This window comes from Pelobates fuscus, chromosome 3, assembly GCF_036172605.1.
Source record: "Pelobates fuscus isolate aPelFus1 chromosome 3, aPelFus1.pri, whole genome shotgun sequence".
NCBI classification, from domain to species: domain Eukaryota; kingdom Metazoa; phylum Chordata; class Amphibia; order Anura; family Pelobatidae; genus Pelobates; species Pelobates fuscus.
Genome location: NC_086319.1, coordinates 319,019,190 through 319,039,676, shown reverse-complemented (window position 1 = coordinate 319,039,676; position 20,487 = coordinate 319,019,190).

Below are 20,487 nucleotides of genomic sequence, written 5' to 3'. Positions count from 1 at the left end.
GCTAATATAGAGGGGAAATCTGTCCTTGAGAGTTTGTCCTCTTTTGGGGAGTTTGCCCTAAAGTTCTACACCGGTTGTTAGTGTGACGGGACCTTTGTTCTGTTACACTATCCTTATGTGGGATTACCATAATTTAAGATACCAAATTAATGAGCTTTTAAAGTTCATTTAGGTTTTTCAGCAGTTTAGCAGTTAACTCCCTAAATTGGCGCTTTTAAACTTTGTGCCTGCCACCTTGATAACGGATGTCCAAATTTCAGAAATTTGAAAATTAACTAATCGAAACTAAAATAAAAATGTTTTTTCCTTGAGTGCACATCTAGAAGATATTACCGTAACCTTCTTCTAGATACTATTATGTGTACTAAAGAAATATTAAGAAATCTGTTTCTGGCTTATTTTGAGAAGAAAAGTACTTAACACAGGGGTGTGAAATGAGCAAAGTCCTGGACATCACATAGAGGGAATAGCGAGGTTGCATTTTTCATTTAATCGTGTCATCTCAATCTGTGTAGGTTTTGTTTTGTTTTGTTAAATTATTACCATAATGTCATTGTAGCTGTGAGAGCTAGATGTAGAACTGATAGATTGCATTGAACTTGGTTTAAATGAACAATAAAGACATGTTTTAAGTGGACACATGAACAATGAGGTATTTAACAGAGAAATGCCATAATGTCCTTGGCTCTACGATATCTATAATACTGCACTGGTGTTGGTGTACAAGGGTTACATTCTGTTAATATGGATTGAGTCCAATCCAGAACCTAGAAGCTAGATACCTGCTCCTGAATGCCACTCTTATGCAGATGTTCCAGGGATCTGATCTTTCTCTGGTGATCTCTGTTTGAACCAGGAACTAGCTGAGACCTGACAAAAAATGAATGGTCTTACAATGCTTTAAAGAGCAAATTTAACTAACATACTAAAAATGTATAATATCACACATGCTTATTATTTAAAAAAAAAATTATTGAAGAGAAGAAGAGAAAAGTACAGAAGACAATGAATGTTAATTTATTATATATAAATTTTTAAAAAGTTACGTAACAATAATGAGAGATACACTATGAACAATCACTGTCAATAATGAATTGATTCAACAGGTACTATATAATATAGACCAGTCTCTCTATTTTTAATACATTTTCAATCCTGCAAGGAAATGGATAAATAGGAAATAAAGCAAAAATAAGAAAAAAAGACAGGGGATGAGAGACAGCACATAGAGGATATGACTGAGACAAATAGTACCCAGGTGTGCCACTTATGTAATTGGGTGGCCTTTGCTAGCACACTCTCTGAAACACAGTTGACGGTGATTTGGGTAAATGCTACATCGTTTTGTAGGGTCTAGTTACCATCTTAAAATAGATTTACAGCAATTCTTCCTTAAAAATATAATTATAATAAAATATATCAAAAAAAATCTTCTCCCAATGTTCTGTATTAATTTTGAATCCCAAGTCTCTTTTCCAGAGCACTTGGTATCTAATTTTCCATGATTCTTGCAGATTTTGATAATTAAAAGAATGCACTCTCGGATCACCACTGTGGAAATCACTGCAGGGCAACGGTCAGGTAGCAAGTGGACATTATATAGCCCTATGTGGATTGTGATTGGTCCATGTTGTAGCGAAACCGACCTCGCCACGTGTCCTTGGAGGGGGCTGATTGCCCGCCTCTTGCCTTTGGACTATGGACCAGACTTTATGGGAATGTGATACCCCAGATAGCCATACCATGGAGCCTATTCATATAATGAAAGACTATGGGAAAGACTTTAGCTCCATGGCAATTGTACTGTGTGAGTAGGATCTGCGCGCTATTCGGTAGTTTTGTGCGTGCAGATCCCAGCTATCTGGCGATAGGTGAAATGTCTGTGTGCTATGTGTAAATGTGACTTTATGTATTTTAAAGTGTTTTATGTTGTTTTGCAACCATGTGGTTAATGGAGTCTGCCTTTAGTCCTGGGTAATTGGATTACTTCTCCAATTAACTCCAGGGCAGAAGGGAGGAAACCAGGGTGCATTGTGGGGATGTTTTTCTGCCAGCCAGAAAGGAACAAAAGATACTTTTAGTAACTTTTGAAACCCTGGTCGGATTCATGCCATTTTTTAATATGTTGTTCCCCTGAATGGATTGATTGTGGATATGTATTTTTATGTGAATGTGATGTATGGTTTTAAAGTTATGAAAGTTGTGTAAAAGTATATTTTACACTGTATGCATAATGGGATTATGTGTCACACTAAGGGGAGGGGATGTGTGGGAGGTAACATCTATTTAATTGGTTCTTTTATGCCTCCCCCTGGGTGTGGCCTGTATGTGTGAGTTGGAAATAAAAGCCCGGCTGGATGAGCCAGTTGAGAGTTCCTGTTTTACCCTCAAAGTGATGTGTCGTCTCATTATTGGGGGAAGGATTTATTGAGTGCTGTTCCAGTTGACTGCTAGGAGTACAAGCCTATTCGTATGGTTCCTATTCAATGGTCTACAGCATTCATATGCTTGGGAGAATTTAAAAGGTTTCTCGGATTCGGTGATTGTGGTGTCTGCCAGAGTGCTTGGAGTCCTCAGGAAGCACTAGGAGCATCCATTAACGGAGGTACCAAGTCGGGGTGCCAGGCGATCCGTTACATTGGTGGCAAGCGGTGGGATGGCGTCCTAGTGTGAGGTAAAGCTCAGAGACACTGTTTGGATTTACAAATTGAGGGCAACGCTAGCAGTCGTGCAGCGCCCCTGGGAGCAGACAAGTATGGAAGGTTCTGGCTCTGGAGATGATTGGCTGGCCGAGGTGAGGCAGCTAGTGGCCGAGTATGGGGATGATATACCCATGGAGACACGCCGGGTGATCTGGAACCAGGTCATGGCTGAGCGAAACACAAGGCTGGACCGAGAATTCCGGTTGGCAAAAGAGAGGAAGTATGCTCAGCAGCAGGAGCGGTACAGCAGCCGAGTAGAGGCTGCATCCGAGGAGGTTAGCCGTCTTTCCCTGAGGCGGCGGGAGGAACCCGAAGTGGGGGTCCTCATAGACTGGTCCTGTGAGGAACCACAACAGGCAGGTAGAGATGGGACCAAGGTCTCTCCACCGGGCCCTTACTCACAAATGTTGCGGGGCCTCACGAATTGGTCCTGGGAAGACCCACAGATGGCAGGTGGAGATGGGACTGCGGTCTCTCTACCGGCCCTACAGGGATGCTGGGCAGTCGGCCCAGATCCCCAGCGTCAGTGTGCGTTACAGGGAGCTGAAGGTGCCGTTCTTGCTCCCCAGCGGCAGTCTACGGTGCAGGGAGAGGAGCCTGTTATCCCTTCTCCCCAGCGGCTGAAGGTGTGTAAGGGAGAGGATTTTGTTACCCCCTCTCCCCAGCGGCAACTTAGCACACCAAGGGGAGACAGTAAGCCCCACACCAGCACAGATGGGACCGTGGTCTCTGCGCCCAAGTTACAGGGAGCTGAAGGGGCCGTCCTCCCTCCCCAGCGGCAGTGTGATTTGTTGGGGATTGGGAGCCCAGTCTCCATTCCCCAGCGGCAGAGTATCCAGCAGGGAATGGAGAGCCCAGCCCCCTTTTCCCCACAGCAGGACTCTGTGCTGGGAGGAGAGACAGTCGGTCTCCCTCCGCAGAGACGGGAAGTATGTATGGGAGAGGAGATTGTTACCACCTCTCCCCAGCGGCGGATCATTAATGTACAGGGAATAGAGAGCCCAGTCTCCATTCCCCAGCGGCAGAGTGTTCTAATGGGAGAGGAGCTGGTTACCACCTCTCCCCAGCGGCAGCTTAATGTACCAGGGGGAGACTGTAAGCCCCACACCTGTGCAGATGGGACAGTGGTCTCTGCACTTCCAGCACAGGGGGTAGGGACGGTCGGTCCTGCCCCCCCACAACAGGGCTGTTTAGCCAAAGGGGAGACAATCTGTCTCCAGCAGCAGAGCTGTGTAACTAAAGGGGAGACAGTCGGTCTCCAGCAGCAGAGCTGTGTAACTCAAGGGGAGACAGTCGGTCTCCAGCAGCAGAGCGGTGTAACTCAAGGGGAGACAGTCGGTCTCCAGCAGCAGAGCGGTGTATTTAAAGGGGAGACAGTCGGTCTCCAGCAACCAGGCTCCAACCAGACTACTCCCGTGGTAGTGCTGGCAACAGGACAGAGTACCGCTGGTCTCTGCCCCCTCAGCAACCTACCAAGGCAGCCTACCAGTCCCCCACACAGCCGTGGTGAGGCACCTGAACCTGGACAAGATTCTCCCTCACCCAGGTGTAGTAACTGTTTATTGTGGGTGGGCTGCACTGCTGTTTCTGTCTTGTGGGTGGGCTGCTGGACTAACAAGGGCACTGACCGGCAGGAGGTCAAGTACCCTGTTAGTCTGGGGGGGAAAGGGGAGAAGTGTAGCGAAACCGACCTCGCCACGTGTCCTTGGAGGGGGCTGATTGCCCGCCTCTTGCCTTTGGACTATGGACCAGACTTTATGGGAATGTGATACCCCAGATAGCCATACCATGGAGCCTATTCATATAATGAAAGACTATGGGAAAGACTTTAGCTCCATGGCAATTGCACTGTGTGAGTAGGATCTGCGCGCTATTCGGTAGTTTTGTGCGTGCAGATCCCAGCTATCTGGGGATAGGTGAAATGTCTGTGTGCTATGTGTAAATGTGACTTTATGTATTTTAAAGTGTTTTATGTTGTTTTGCAACCATGTGGTTAATGGAGTCTGCCTTTAGTCCTGGGTAATTGGATTACTTCTCCAATTAACTCCAGGGCAGAAGGGAGGAAACCAGGGTGCATTGTGGGGATGTTTTTCTGCCAGCCAGAAAGGAACAAAAGATACTTTTAGTAACTTTTGAAACCCTGGTCGGATTCATGCCATTTTTTAATATGTTGTTCCCCTGAATGGATTGATTGTGGATATGTATTTTTATGTGAATGTGATGTATGGTTTTAAAGTTATGAAAGTTGTGTAAAAGTATATTTTACACTGTATGCATAATGGGATTATGTGTCACACTAAGGGGAGGGGATGTGTGGGAGGTAACATCTATTTAATTGGTTCTTTTATGCCTCCCCCTGGGTGTGGCCTGTATGTGTGAGTTGGAAATAAAAGCCCGGCTGGATGAGCCAGTTGAGAGTTCCTGTTTTACCCTCAAAGTGATGTGTCGTCTCATTATTGGGGGAAGGATTTATTGAGTGCTGTTCCAGTTGACTGCCTATTCGTATGGTTCCTATTCAATGGTCTACAGCATTCATATGCTTGGGAGAATTTAAAAGGTTTCTCGGATTCGGTGATTGTGGTGTCTGCCAGAGTGCTTGGAGTCCTCAGGAAGCACTAGGAGCATCCATTAACGGAGGTACCAAGTCGGGGTGCCAGGCGATCCGTTACACATGTAATTTCAGCAAGACCAAAAGATGTGTGAATGCTACTGCAGAAAAGATGCAGGAGTCTCAGATCCGGAAGTGATGTAGCAAGTACCTGTCCACCAGAATCCAGGTCTAGAATGACCATTGGGCAAATGCCCGCTGGGCTGCGATGGCTATGGGCCGAAGACGAATCAGATTTGGCACATGCTGGGATGACACAAATCAGATTTGGCCCTGCTGTGTGCCATGAGCTCGCCCACAGGAACTTAATTGTTGCACAGGAAGGAGAGGGGAAAGGACCCAGGAGTTCTAGTTAGCAGCTCTGCTTGATTCTTCCTTTCATGAGCTAAATCTTGTGAGAGTGAACTCTAGCTGGAGTGTGAAAAAGGCATATTTTATCTCCCCCCACTCACACAATTTAGGCCTTTTACCTCCCATCACTTTCAAACATTGCACCACCCTAACACACTATACCTCTAACTCACTGCACCCCTCGCACACACATTGCACCCCTCAAACAAACTATACCTCTAACTCACTGCACCCCTCACACACACATTGCACCCCTCAAACAAACTATACCTCTCACACACACTGCACCCCTCACACACACATTAATGGACCACTAAAGTCACCAAGGACACTTCATCTAAATGATCTTCCTGGCTGTCACTAGAGGCACTTCCTCCTCCAGAACTGATTGCAATACCTAGTACAGGGATGGGGAACCTTCGGCTCTCCAGATGTTTTGGACTACACCTCCAATGATGCTTTGCCAGCATTATGTGTGTAAGAGCATTATGGGGGATGTAGTCCACAACATCTGGAGAGCCGAAGGTTGCCTATCCCTGACCTAGTACATGCCTTCTATATGAGAAGCAATGGATTGGAGGAGATTGCGAGAGGAGTCAGCAGTCATGCTGACATCATCTATGGCAGAGTAGGCGGCCTGCGTGGGGGAGTCCCGAAGAAGCTGGAAAGGAGGAAAATAATCTTTATCAATGTTATTTTTTTTTTAAAAAGCAAAGGGACATTGGACAAAGGGTGGTGGACTGAAGGGAACCCAAAGTCGCGAAACAACAATTGTAAATTTTGGGACTATAGGCTCCCTCTAAATATATTTCAGCCTAAATTACTATGTAAAACGATTGGCAGGTTTGGGCAATGTAACAGCCCAATCTCTCATATGCAGTACTTGCATAATTGTTTGGTGTCACCAAGCATGTTAATACATAGACGACCAAGTAAAAGTAGAGCTTGCAGTTTTGAAAGACATGTTTATTACAACATTGACACTTAAAAGACAATAAAGTTTTTTATTTTTTTTTATTTCAGTTACGCAAAACTTTATTTACTTCATTGTGAAATGTCTCTAATTCCCTGGTGTGGAGACCACCTACTGCTGATATCCTGATGCACCCACCGAGGGCAAAAAACGAGTTCAGGGCAAGTTCTAATGCTGTAATCAAACCATTGGAGTTCAACTCTTACTAGAAATGTCTATTGTAAGAAAGCCATTTAAATATGGGCAGAGCCAGGCACAATGAAGTATTTATACTATTTTATAGAGAAACACTTGATTAACATAAAATAGATATTCACTTAGAAATGTAGTTAAGTGTTTTAAAGGAATGTTTTACAAGAAGTAAAGTTAATGTCAGATGCGCAACCTTGAAGCTTCCTGGAAAATATCCAGTATTAATTCTTTGGTAGACAGTCAGATTCTATGTAGCAACTGATCAATTGTGATAAACAAATGTTGCTAATCTTCTCCACATGTTAAATGGTTTAGGACTTAATAGTATCCATGATTTGAGCTTTCAATAAAGTTTAAAAATAGCCTTTACTATTTTACAAAAAGAACATTTCTTTTAAAGATATCCATATATTCGTTAAAATACTTTCTAACATCTGTGTAATTTATTTTCCTGATCCAGATTGCAGCTGATTAACTGGAGGAGAGCAGTAGCATTCCTTGAGATGGTCCTTTGAGAATCATTTGGTGACCGATGCCAGCATTCAAATGGAATCTAGTTATTTATGAATTTAAACATAAACAAGGCATCATGTTGAAATCTACTATATGTAAAATCAAACTAGGGGGACAATGAGTGGCTTACTTTAAATAGTTTTACATGCAATTCCACATTTGGACTAAGGCTATCCTATGTGTGACAGAGACTCTCCAAGCAGAGAAAATGAAACTACTCATCAAGTTAATAGCAGTTGTTCATCAGCTTCTACCAAAAGAACACTAAGTAAAGGACCACTAATGTCACCAGGGTCACTTCATATTGATGACGTGGTCCTGTCATTTTAATGATGCAATGTATAACTGCAATGTTCACATTGTGCGGTTAAATACAACTCTAGTAGAGGTCTTTCTGACAACCACTAAAGACACCTTCACCTCCAGAACTGAGTGCATATCGGTCCTGGAATCAAATGCTGCTGATAGCAGTATTAGATTGGAGGAGTGTGATGTTCAGCTGCTCATGCCTATTTTCAACCCGTTGCTTCTCTATGGAAGCTAACACCACCAGTGGAGAAGCTGGAGGCTGTAGCAGAGTCCCAGCGCTGGAAACAAAGTGAATAAACTTTATGTTTAATTTAATTTTACTCAGCAAAGGAGGTGGACTATGATCACAAAGCTATGAGGGAAGCTACAATCCTGAAATAGATTGATTTTTTTGGGAATATAGGTTCCCTTTAATAAAAATAGTTTTATTTTAATTGGGGTTGTTTCTTTCATGTTTAGATTACTAGGCCTCATCGTTTTTTTTCTTTTAAATAATTAAAAACATCATAAAACTCAACTTTGAGTAACTGAAAAGGCTCCTCATAACAGCTGATCCTCCTCAGAAGCTTGTCATAGAAAATCATTGATGTCATACGGTGCATGCACGGGAATTAACACCATGTTCCATCAATCCACTGCTTCTCAAAGAGACATTGGCTGAATTCAGTGTCAACTTGCAGAATGTGATGATATGGAAAGTGAAGTCCTTCAAATATCAGAGGATGTACGAAGGAAGTAGCTCTAGCGGCTTTTTGTCTGATAGCCACTAGAGGTGTGTTTTCAGCCAAAAGTAAACATTGATGCTTCTCAGGTATGGAAATGTTTTACATCGCTTGAGAAAAGAGACAACACCTATGCACCAAAACCACTACATAAAGATTTAGTGATTTTAGTGCTTTGGGAGTCCCTTTAATTTATTACTCACAGAATAGCATGCATATGACTGCTAGGCAAGCTCTGTCATGAGAACGCAAATACTAGCTACTTAGGAGTTGTATGCTCTGCACACTAAATGACCATATACCATGTACAGATGATAGCATGACATTGTGATTTTTGATAAAATTACTGTATGCGAAATATGTGAACTCATAATATAAAAATAATAATAATGTTAACTCTTCGCATGCCATCACTAGCCAAACTGCATCTCTCCCCAGCGGGCTGACGATATTCCCACACTCCATAGCCAGGTAGGGATTTGTAAGCACAAGCTCATGCTGTGTTTTACACTCTGCATATCCTGTCCTGGCAGGGAGAGCCGTATAGTACATTTCTGTACAAGGAGATATTGCAAAATCTGTCTCTCGTGTATTTTAAGCAGCCAAGTACTTGCACATAAGGGAAGGAATAGAGCTGTTCTCTATCCTGTCTGCTGATTGCTTATAACTTCAACTGCAAAGCCTTGGAGATTACTGATAGCTTTTAACGAGGCCCCATTTAGTTTTATTATCTCAAGCTGTGTGCATATTCTCTGTTACATTATTACCATAATTTACATATGAGTAACGCATACTGAACTTATAAAATTGAAGGGGAAATAAATAGATAAATGTGACACCTCAAAACTACTTTAATATAATAATCCTTTCAAAGATTTAAAAGGAAATACATTTTCGACCTTTGCTCACATAGTGTTGGAAAACCAATAGTCTCTATGGTCTTCCCTGCTTGTGTGCAGGGAGTGAAGCAAGGAAGACCATAGAGACTATCGGTTTTTAAACTCTGTCTGACCCAAGTGTATGGCTGAAGACCATGTCATACACTAAAGTTAGGGATGAGTTTTTCTAATTTATACTTATACTTCGTTTAAAAAAGAAAATAATCTATTTTCTTTCAAGACTTTATAAAATGATTATTATATAAAAAAAATATAATTGTGAGGTGAAATTTGTCCTTTAAGGATGCATAATTGTATACCCTTATGTATATTTATTTGTGCTTTACAGTGGTTATATTCCTTAACCCTGGGAGATTTTCCAACATTTTTTTTTTTACAAACATCCTTCTTTATGTTCATTCTATTTTGTCCTAAAGCATGTCCTCATTTGCACTTTATTACGCAATCTGGATTTCATTTTTGCTGTTTTGCATATTCTTTCCAAGTAACCTTTGTATCACGATTTTACTTGATTCTGATTCAGTTGCTCCTGAAAAGCTGTAAAAACATGTTTAATGTGAATGCTAACATGTCTCAAAGTCACAAGGCGGCCAAATAGATAATTTGTGGACCCGGGATATACTTTTGTGGACCCAGGTCATACTTGAAAACGAGAGAAATTTCAATGTATCTTTCCTGGTAAAATATTTTATAAATAAATAAATAATCTGTAGCAGAAGACAGATATAATGAAGAAGAGAAGCAATACTTCATAGAAATTTAATTCTTCAATCTCAAAATGGTAATACTTGGGAGAAATTTATCAAAGTGTTCTTAGAAGGTACAGTTCAATTCCCCCATTATTTTGATTGGATTTATTAAAGCAATTTAAAATGGTTGGTTTTCTTTATAGCAAATTTAGCCAGTTTTCTCAGAAATTTTATTTTAATAAATTTTTAAACAAAAGTTAAAAGGAAAAGTGTCTATGACCCTTTGATAATTACCTAATGTAGACGTGCGCACTGGGTGTGCCAGGTGTGCCCATGCACACCCTAATGCACCCGACATGCCAGATGCTCTAGAAATAGTTTATAAATAATCTCAGTACACATAAATACATGAAAAGTAGACAGTCAAGCAGAACTGGAACTGGATACCATGCATTACTTAATTAAAAAAAAAATTAAACATTTGTTCGCTTGCTATTTATCCTTAGTTTGATTCTTGATGGACATGATGGTATGATATCTGAAAACACATATTATAATTGTGTGAGGACTTGCTCTCAAGCATATTGTTAATTAAAAAAACAAGTTTACTTAAACAAATTATTATAATTAAGTCCTTCATAAGAGCTGTAATATCATTCAGTTTTTAATTATGTTATAGACCTAATAACATACACCTTTAATGTTTTTTTATGTACATATACTAATAGTGTTATGCTAATTGTGCGATTGTTTATAGCTTACAATGATTGTATTGCTTAATGATGAGCATTTGGATGAAAAATGTTACCCCCTTTCTGTTTCCACATTTTTCTTTTGTTTGCTGTTAGAATATTTTTAAAATGTGAAATAAAAAAAAAACATTTGACTAGAAAGCCTCACCCAACAAAAACTGATAGTCAATGAGAGGGGAGCCCCATTGTTTTTCTCATTTGTCTTCCCTACATGATGTCCTGCTGTTTCACAACATTGGATGGAATGATGGACACTAAGGACAGAAGAGTGGTGACGTCAAGATTCCAGAAAATTTGTGGATGGGAATCCGCTTACATTCTTTCAGTCATGATGTCATCTGCTAGTAGAATGATGCAAAGCTACTTTGTCTTCATGTTGGACCTGATGCATATGATATGCAACATAGTGACTTTGGATACTGACAGTAAACCTAGTTTTGCAGTAATTTTCTCATTTCTGGTGTATTTGTTTTGGCAGAAAATTCAGAATAAAACTTTAGTGAGTTTATTTCTGACTGACTGCTTTCAACCTGAGAGACCAGTGTTTTGCTTTCAGTTATTCCTCTTTGTAAAAATTCAAATAGAAGGTGATGGAGGACAATTATTATATGGTTTCCAGTCACAAAATAGAAAATTATCAGCAAAACTACATTTAACATGGTTTTGTTTTCTTTTCTACTTATGCATGTGGAAACTTCATTTGTGAAGGATTTTTTTGTTATTTTCATGAATTACTTTGGGATGCAATATGTGGCAATTTCCACATGCATAGCATACTTTCTATTCCACAGAAGATATGTAAAACTCTCACACCTAGAAAAATGTAAAAACGTGTTTCCTTTAAATGTATATTCCAGGTAGATGTCTACAGCCTTTTTTTGGATGCATTAAAACAACATCGTCGCTTCTGGGGTCTTTCATCACCGAGGAGACATGACCACCTGGCATGTGAGCATATTCAGTATTATTACAGAACCTCTAGAAGTTATAAAGGAGAAATAAGACTACAACTTTGGTACTCCAAATTACTTCTAAATATTTCTATGTGAAAGCGTATTCACTGATTTTTCTGGAATGTTATTTCTCATTCTACAAACGTTTTAACTATTGTTTGCTCCACCTTTGCTGTTCTTTTGTGTGGATAGTACTTGCAATAAATGTTAACGATATAATACATTAAGGATGAGTCACTGAATAAAATCACAGTTGAAGAATGGGCTATTATGCTAATGCCATGTATGTTTTTTGATTCCCAGTGTAAAAAGATTGGGAATCATTGCTCTGGCGATTACATGAATATCCTCCTCGAAAACAGATCCTTGCCAGCAGAAGATGTTCCAATTTATGGAAATGCAAAATACTAAATATATTTGTGTTGAAGGAAGTGAAAACATTATAACATAACAGTCCTGCAACAGCCTGTGACCATTATCTGCTGATAGGCCTTAAGGTTACGATTCAACAAATAAACTTTTGTTTCCATCACTGATCCTTGGCACTTTCACAAGTATTTCTTTTTAAATGTATAAATGTATCTATTGTTATCCAATTGCCTCCGGTTCCATGAGACAATGCAGTGATTTAGAATAAGGGCATAATGTTCTAAGGTTGATCGGTTTTATAGTGTTGGCATGTTCATTGGGATGGATTAAAAAAGGGTGGTATTCTATCTTAGTATTAGGTTAGTTTAATGCATGACCATAATTAGTGATTATGTCAGCAGAATTCTTGCTTTCACTGTCATATAAAATATTTTTAGGGTTTTGCAATAGTATTTATAGTGTAATCCATTGAGCCCTGGCTCTATCTCTATATTCAGTACTGCACGTTTGCTTGTCTAGCAGACCTGCATGCCTTGTTGAACAGACAGGTGTCTATGCAGGTTTATTAGTTAACTCAAATACCATAAGGACAGCATTGGGAGTAAAGTGCACTGCTACTATTCATAATCTTCCACTTGGTTCATTCATTGAACAATGCCAGAGGAAGAACCGGGATTAACACCCTACAGCTTTTATTTTTAAAAATAGTTTTTAATGCAACTATGATAAGAACTTAATATATATTGCCAGCAAACTAAATCATGCTTTGTGTCACTTTTCAAATGGATAGCAAAATGCAATATTGCCCAGTATAGTAAAATAAAGAATCGAGACCCTTGCAAAATAATAAGAAAAACTCTGTATGTTTTAAAAGGACTCAAAGCACCATAAGATTTTATGCTCAAGGAACATAGTGTCTTATAACTCCAGAAATTTGCAAACATCATCTCAGCTGTTAGCTGACCTGCTTAGAGAAATGTATCATAAAGGGAAGCCACGATACCCTTTGCTCATACAAGATCTTATACCTTCCTGAGAGACTTTACAGTATGTTATTCTGTGAGGTGTGGTTCAGTTCAGAATGTAACACGACCATCACGATCATGTTCAAAGTCACTTTCCATGCCTGACCATATTTCAGTGCAGAAATCACAAACCCAGGGGATTTACATCAAAAGAACTTAAAATGCGATTTTTAAAAATAAACTAGATTTGAAATTACAATGTTGGGGTGGAGCCAGATCTCGACCGGGTCGGCCGCATGAAAATGGACCTCTGTCGGCTTGGCACTAAAATGCACACAAATACAAAATATATAGCGCACATTCTGCCCATTACCCAACCCGAGGGGTCACTCACAACATGGGGCGTAAAACCAAAAGGCCCTGACCGGATCGGCCCAGATTCACCTCCGATATCTGAGATATCGATATGTACACCTGGACACAGTTGAACAAACCTCTAAAACACACGTTTCACAAGTCCTGAAACTCTAGCATCAGGTCAAAGATCTTGCTTTGGCCCATGCCACTCTGAGCCACCAAGTATCAGCAATGGAGGATAAAAGGCATTGGAAACACCTCAATATATGGGGCCTCACTGACACCGTGGCAGAAATGCCTCATCTACTACGCAGGATCTTCTCAGTTCTATTGCCTCTGAAAGAGCTAAAGGCATTATATTAAAAGGCATGTTCCGCCTCCCTAAGTCTCCAACAACCACGTCCTCAACCACCAGCGACCTACAAGTTAAATTTCAGAACAGCCAGGTCACCCACAGCATCAAGTACCATTGGGGAACCCCTTGCCTACTTACAATACAGCACCTCAATGTGGAGCACAAAGTGACCGAAGTCTCTGAGATAGAAGCTATCCTGACTACAGTAGGCCTGAAACAGGCTGCAATATCATGGGATCCGGCTACAATAGTCCCATTTGTCCCAGCCAACAAAGCAGCAACCAATGTGGAAGTCTCCTGACTTTCCTCCTATTTTAATTATTTCTTAGGAAACTTTTTCTTAGGAAAGACAGAATGGGACTGACGTACAGTGCCCTATGCAGCCTTCCAGTCAGGGCCCCCTTTACTTGTAGCATAGGGAAGATAAATGGGACCATGCATGGCCAAGTATCTTCATGGCACTCAAGCCTCTGTCTTACACTTGTGGGTGGCCACCTTACCCTATTGGCTAGCTCAATTAATCTTACCAATATTTTATGAATTAACTAAATAAAACAATACTCTAAATAAAACAATATACATGTCTGACTCAAAATTTTAAACAATAAGAATATACCAATAATCCACAATTCACTCACTGGTTTTACAAAATACTCTTTAATTTTTAATGATGGCTTCCTGTAAAGAGTATTGTCAACAAACCTTAACATCTAAAGAATCATCACTGTATATGTTTCTGTAGAAGAGAGATAGGGAAACTTTTTGTAGCACCATGAATAGTAAAACTTTGAAGTTAAATTTTTTTTTTAAAGTAACATTTATGTATGTTGAAAATTTATTTTTGTTATATATGGGTATGGAGGATACTTTGTGAGGTTGTATATATGTGCAGGTTTTGCATATCTGTTTGGGATATCTATGATATTTATGTGAGTTTGGTTGTGTGTAGTGTTCTGTTGTCTGTTATATTGTATGTGGATGGGTTTGCTTGCAAGATTTTGTGTGTGAATGTTGGCTGTTTGTGGTATTGTGTGAATTGTGTCAGAGACTGTTTGTGTGGATGGGTAATAAAATTGTGTGTCAGCTGCCTGTTGTGTTATGTATGTGTGTGCCCTGTTTTTGGAATTTTTGTATGTGACTGTCTGTGGTATTATGCGCTTGTATGTAGACTGTTCATGGTAAGTATGTTTATATCCGTGTATGTGGGATGCCTGATGTTTGAAGTATGTGTGTGGGCTTTTGTTGGCACGCAAGTATGTGAGTTGACTATTGTTCGGTGTATGTTTTGGCTGTCTGTGATACGTTGGTGTGTCTAGTATTTATGTGGGCTGTTTGTGTGGGTGGGTGGGTGGGCTGTTACTGTGGGTGTATGTGGGCTACCTGTTGTATTATATATTTGTGGGAACTGCCTGTGTTTTTGTGTGTGTGCTGTTTGTGATGTTATGTGCCTGTATTTGGGTTGCTTGTAATATTTTTGTCTTTAGACACGGAGGGGGACATTAATTCTCATAAATCCCCGGAGGTCAGGTGGGAGGAGCAGGCCCCTTCTGGACTCATTCTAGTCTGGTACTTTGATACTGAGTCAAAACACGGTAACCCGTGGCAATACTCAATTACTGAGAAGAGCCAGATCTTGAGTTAAAGCTCCATGTGATGTCTGTACCTGGTGAAGTTGCAGACCACAGATTACATATTTACATGGTTACATAGCTGAAAAGAGACAGGTGTCCATCAAGTTTAGCCTTTCTCGCATTTGTTTTTGCTGTTGATCCAAGTTTTCTTTTGCTGGATCAATCTAGGCTGACTGGGAAGATCCTCTGATCTCCTCAAATGGCACATTTGGGTAAGGCAGTCTCACGTGCCATGCAATCTCATATATTTTCTATGAAAGTAATGAGGACATGGTTTGCCGCATATAAAAATCATATTTTAAATGGACACTCCCGCACTTGCATAATTGGGACAAATATTTCTGTTAGAGAACTTGAACATCAAGCACGTGCTGTCATAACTAAGTACCTACATTCAGGAAAAAACACAAATGTAGAGACTCTGTACGTTAATTGAATTTGTCCACTCGTTACTATAACACCCCAACTGTATTTATTTATTTATCTAGCCACAATTAGACCTGCTGGTTAAATATTTCATTAAAGAGGAACCTAGAATGTATAGAACCTCAATGTGAGGGTTCTAACACTGTAATACTCTGCATGACTGATTCCTGTTTAATCGTGGATTATCTAGCAGGCATGCATGAAGGCATTCAGCAATCAGTATGTGTTATATATTGACATTTCTAGGAATACAGACTGTTCTTTGTGTTTGAAGATTAAGTGATTGCAGATCAGAAACCCTGTATTTGGACCATACTAGGACTGTATATCTGCAGATCTGCTGCAGAGCTGAATAATCATTGAAAGTTATAGAAGGACCAGGATTGCCTATATCTGTAATACATTCAATATGCATTCAAGGGGTGGGAATCTCAAGCCTGGAGTGCCCTTTAAAGGAATATTCTAACTCTAATAAATAAAAAAAATAAATATTTCTAAAATTATTATATTACTTTTAAAGTTAAAAGTGTTCCTAATTGTGGTTTTAGATTCAGGGCTTTCTTTTTAAGAAAATAAACTTAAAGAAGGAAATACGTTTACCTATAAACTTGAACTCTGTGCAATCCAATCATTTTCGATATTCCCGTATGGGACACATGGGCAGCGATTGTCACACTGCCAATTCAGTGCTTTTCAAAGAGAAGTATTAGTGTATTCCTAGCAACCTACCTTTCTACCCTACTCTAACCTTTTGTGTCACATTACCCCACTCCCTCTAGCATGTAAGCTCATTGAGCAGGGCCCTCAATCCCTCTGTTCCTGTGCGTCCAACTCGTCTGGTTACAAATACTTGCCTGTTAGTCCACCCATTGTATAGCGCTAGGGAACTTGTTGGCGCTTTATAAATAATAATAATAATAATAATAATAATCATGTTATGTGTGTGATGACATCAAATATGGAAACCTTTGAAAATTAAAGGTCTTAAAGAGGACGTGCCTATAATTAAAATGCTGTTTCTTTGAAAACATAAAAGCTTTAATCAATAAACTCTGTGACAAACAAATAAATAATTATGATAAAGGGGAATACTTCACAAAAAGATGCAGAGGCCTGAAGATTAGTCTTATTAAGGCTCAGTTCTCTATCAGATGTGAATTAAGGGCATGCAATGCAAGTTCTGCTACTTGTTTATTTTCCAAACTGCGTTTGGGAATGGACTTGACCTTTAAAGTCTTAAATTATAAAATATCCCTACATCATACTTTCGAAGATATGCGGCTGTGTACCTCTTTGCCTCAGCACACTCCAGCTCAGTCAATCTCCCAGTAATTTCTATTATATTTCCAATATTAGTTATCTCTGTTGGAGCTCAATTAATCGTTTTACTTCATAAATATCATAAAACAATTCAGTCCAACATCCTGCACGAATGTAGACAATCTTAAACTCCCTGGAGGAGGAAGGAATGAGGCCATAGTTGATCAGAATGTACCTCCCAGGGAGATAACCATCTCATTACGAATAGCTGGCTTTCTGGGCAGAGGCCTTAAAATGAGCATTTAGGCCTCAATTTCATGCACCATTGAAAGGAAAGATGCTGTTTAAAACAAATTAGCACAGTTATAAAACGTAAAAGTAGACATTGATATCCATTTTATGCCGAATTGTAATTTGTCTGAAATTTGTCTAACTCCAAACTTACGATAAAAAAAAACCGACTTGTCTAATGAGTATATTCCTTTTGTTTCAGAGTACTGATTAAGTAAGAAGTAACCAATAAAGGAAAAAAAAAAAACATTAAAATATCCAGGGCTGGATTTATTCTCCTTGCTGCCCCAAGGTCAGTTTCCTCAATATGCCCCACACATTCTCTTCATTTATACACGTATATTAATGCATGTGTGTTACAGTAATTTTTATTTTTATTTTTTTTTATTCTTTATTTTATTTGTGCATAGTGGGAACAACCGTTTGCACTGCCACAACAGCTGGTGCAGACAAATACGTAAACATCTTAGAACATTGGTATGGCATCAAAAACAGTGCACATTTTTTTGTTTTTTGAGAGTCAAGGCACACGGATTACAAGCTTAATTTTTTAGTTTGCGCAGGCGTAGTTACTCAGATCATTCTTTCTTTAAACTGTTTAACTAACGAGATATACATTTATATTTTTGCTAGGACATGCATCTCTAACTGGCATTGATACATCTATGATAACACATCCACTCTGTACAACCTGCTGATAGTGCTAGTACTACTTAAAGGCTGTTGGTCTGAGTAGATTATCTGTGTTTCCACGATGTGTTTAGTATAGGTGCTATTAAGTTAAGAAGGAGAGACTGTACTACCCAGCTGATGGTGAGTCTTATCTAGGCACAGTTATGTTCTTGGAGTTTGAGTATAGGGAGGGGGGGGGGGGGGGCTGTCTGTCTGTAATCTAGTTGGTATGCTAAGGTACTTGCTAGTGGACAGATGAGGTTCTAGTGTCTAATAGCTACCCCCAGCTCCCTAGAGTAGGTTCAGAAACAGGCTACTTAAAGGTCACATATAAAGCAGCTATACCCAGGGCATTAAGTAAGTAGCTTGTGGGCTTTTCACAGAAATGAGGGTTAAGGTTAATACCCAGCAGGTCAGTTTACTTGTGTGAAGATATGCTATCTATGCCTACTTAGATACAATTTAAAAGCAAGTTAAATGTAATGTGAGTGAATGCATAAACAAAAGCGGCATACAGGAAGAGTCCACTGGTTCATCAAAAGGCAGACCGCTGCAAGCCCTTACATGCTGTGCCACGTTACAGCTGCCGAAGGTGTGCCGGCCGGCTCTCCCGGTATTGTAGCTGTGGTCTCCACCTGTCATCTACCCGGCTGATTGTAGTGCTGGTAGAGTCCCGGCAGGTTGGTGCGTCAGGAGGGACCCACGCCACTAGCCCTTGGCACCGCATGGGTCTGCGTGCGCTGGTTTCCTGAGGGCAAGCACTGGGGGTCCCAGACCATGCTGGGAGCGATGTCCTCGCATGGCTCGGAGTGGAGGTTCAGGCTGCCGGCTCCTTTATTCTGCTCGCTGGTGTGACAGTCCAGTCCGGGAATCGAGCTGTGGCCAGCAGATCACGTCACCGTTAAAGAAGCTTGCAGGTAGTTAGTGCCCGTCAGCCATCTTGTGGTCAGAGCGCGGGAATCCCTAATCATGTTTCATTCTTTAGGGTTGGTGCTGTGAGTGTTGGATCTTGCCAGTGGGGACCGGGATGACCCCCGCCGGTCCAAAGGGGGGGGGAACGGGTCTTGTGAGGCGTGTGACAGGGTTGTTGTGCGGCAGCTAGGCATGTGAGCGGGGCGGCGGCCGTCCACCCCTCTCCTTTTCCCGAGTAGGCCGCAGGCTCCAAAGCTTTGTGTTGTCCTCAGGGACCCCAAAACTCCCGATCTTGGAGTGTGCAGTAGCGCCAACAACTGCCTGTGCACTCTGCTGTATTTTCAGGCGTAGATGACCGTTATAAATAGCGATTTACAGCCAAAAGGGGCCTCCTGTAGCAGGAGCCTCTCCCGCATGCGACCGGTCAGCATGGCGGTCAGGCCCCGCCCCCCCCAGTAATTTTTTTATATACATTAGATTCTGTATTTATATATATATATATTTTTTTTTATATAGATGTATATATATATATATATATATGATGCCAAAATACCAGAATATTGCAGTATGCAATGGTACCGTTTTTATTGGACTAACATAATATTTCAAAGACAAGCTTTCGAGAGTTTCCACTCTTCCTCGGGTCTGAAGCAATACTATATTTACAGCACAAATAAATATTAAAACAATACACATATACTAATGTACATGCCTATATATGTCCACATGTGCATGATCTTCTCCCACAATTTAAAAAGTATTGATTTTTGCATGAACATTTTGCCTTTTTCGAAGATCCATGCAGACACACACATGCACTGACCCATGTAGACACATACACACACTAACCCATGCAAATTTGGATCAGAGCGACTGCTAGGCAGAATAGGCGGCTGCCTAGGGCACAGTGGCCTGGGGGACGCAGTCTCCTGGTGACCAGTAGGAGGGGAGTGCTACAGTATCCTCTACCCAAGCTGACAGGAAGTGCTCACTGAGAGCGCCAAACTGCTTTCTGTCAGTCCGAAGCTCCTCTACCACTGTCGGGGCTTGGCCACGCTGAATGGCGGAGGGAGGTGAGTTGGCAGGCACAAACAGGGGAGAAATAGGCACACATAGGCTGTGGGGGGAGAAATAGGCACACAGGGGCTGAGGTAGAGGCACACAGGGACTGGTGGGGGGAGAAAGAGGCACACAGGGGCTGGTGGAATGAGAAAGAAGCACACATGTGCTGGCAGAGGAAGAGAGAAACACAGGTGCTGGTGGGGGGATAAAAAAAGAACACAGGGGCTTGGGGAGAAAGAGTCACACAGGGTCTGGTGGGGAAAAAGAGAAGAACACTGGAACTGGTGAGAGGGAAAAAGAAGCACACAGGGGCTCGTGGGGGGAGATAGAAAAGAAAAAAAAAAGAAAGAAGAAAGAGGAACACAGAGACTGTTGGTGGTAGAAAAAGCCACACAAGGGCTGTGGGTGGGAGAAAGAGGCACACAGAGGTGAGGGGGAGAAACAGACACACATTGTCTTGTGGAGATAGAAAGTGTCACACTGGGACTTTTGTGAGAAAGAGAAACATAGAGGGGGCTAGGGAG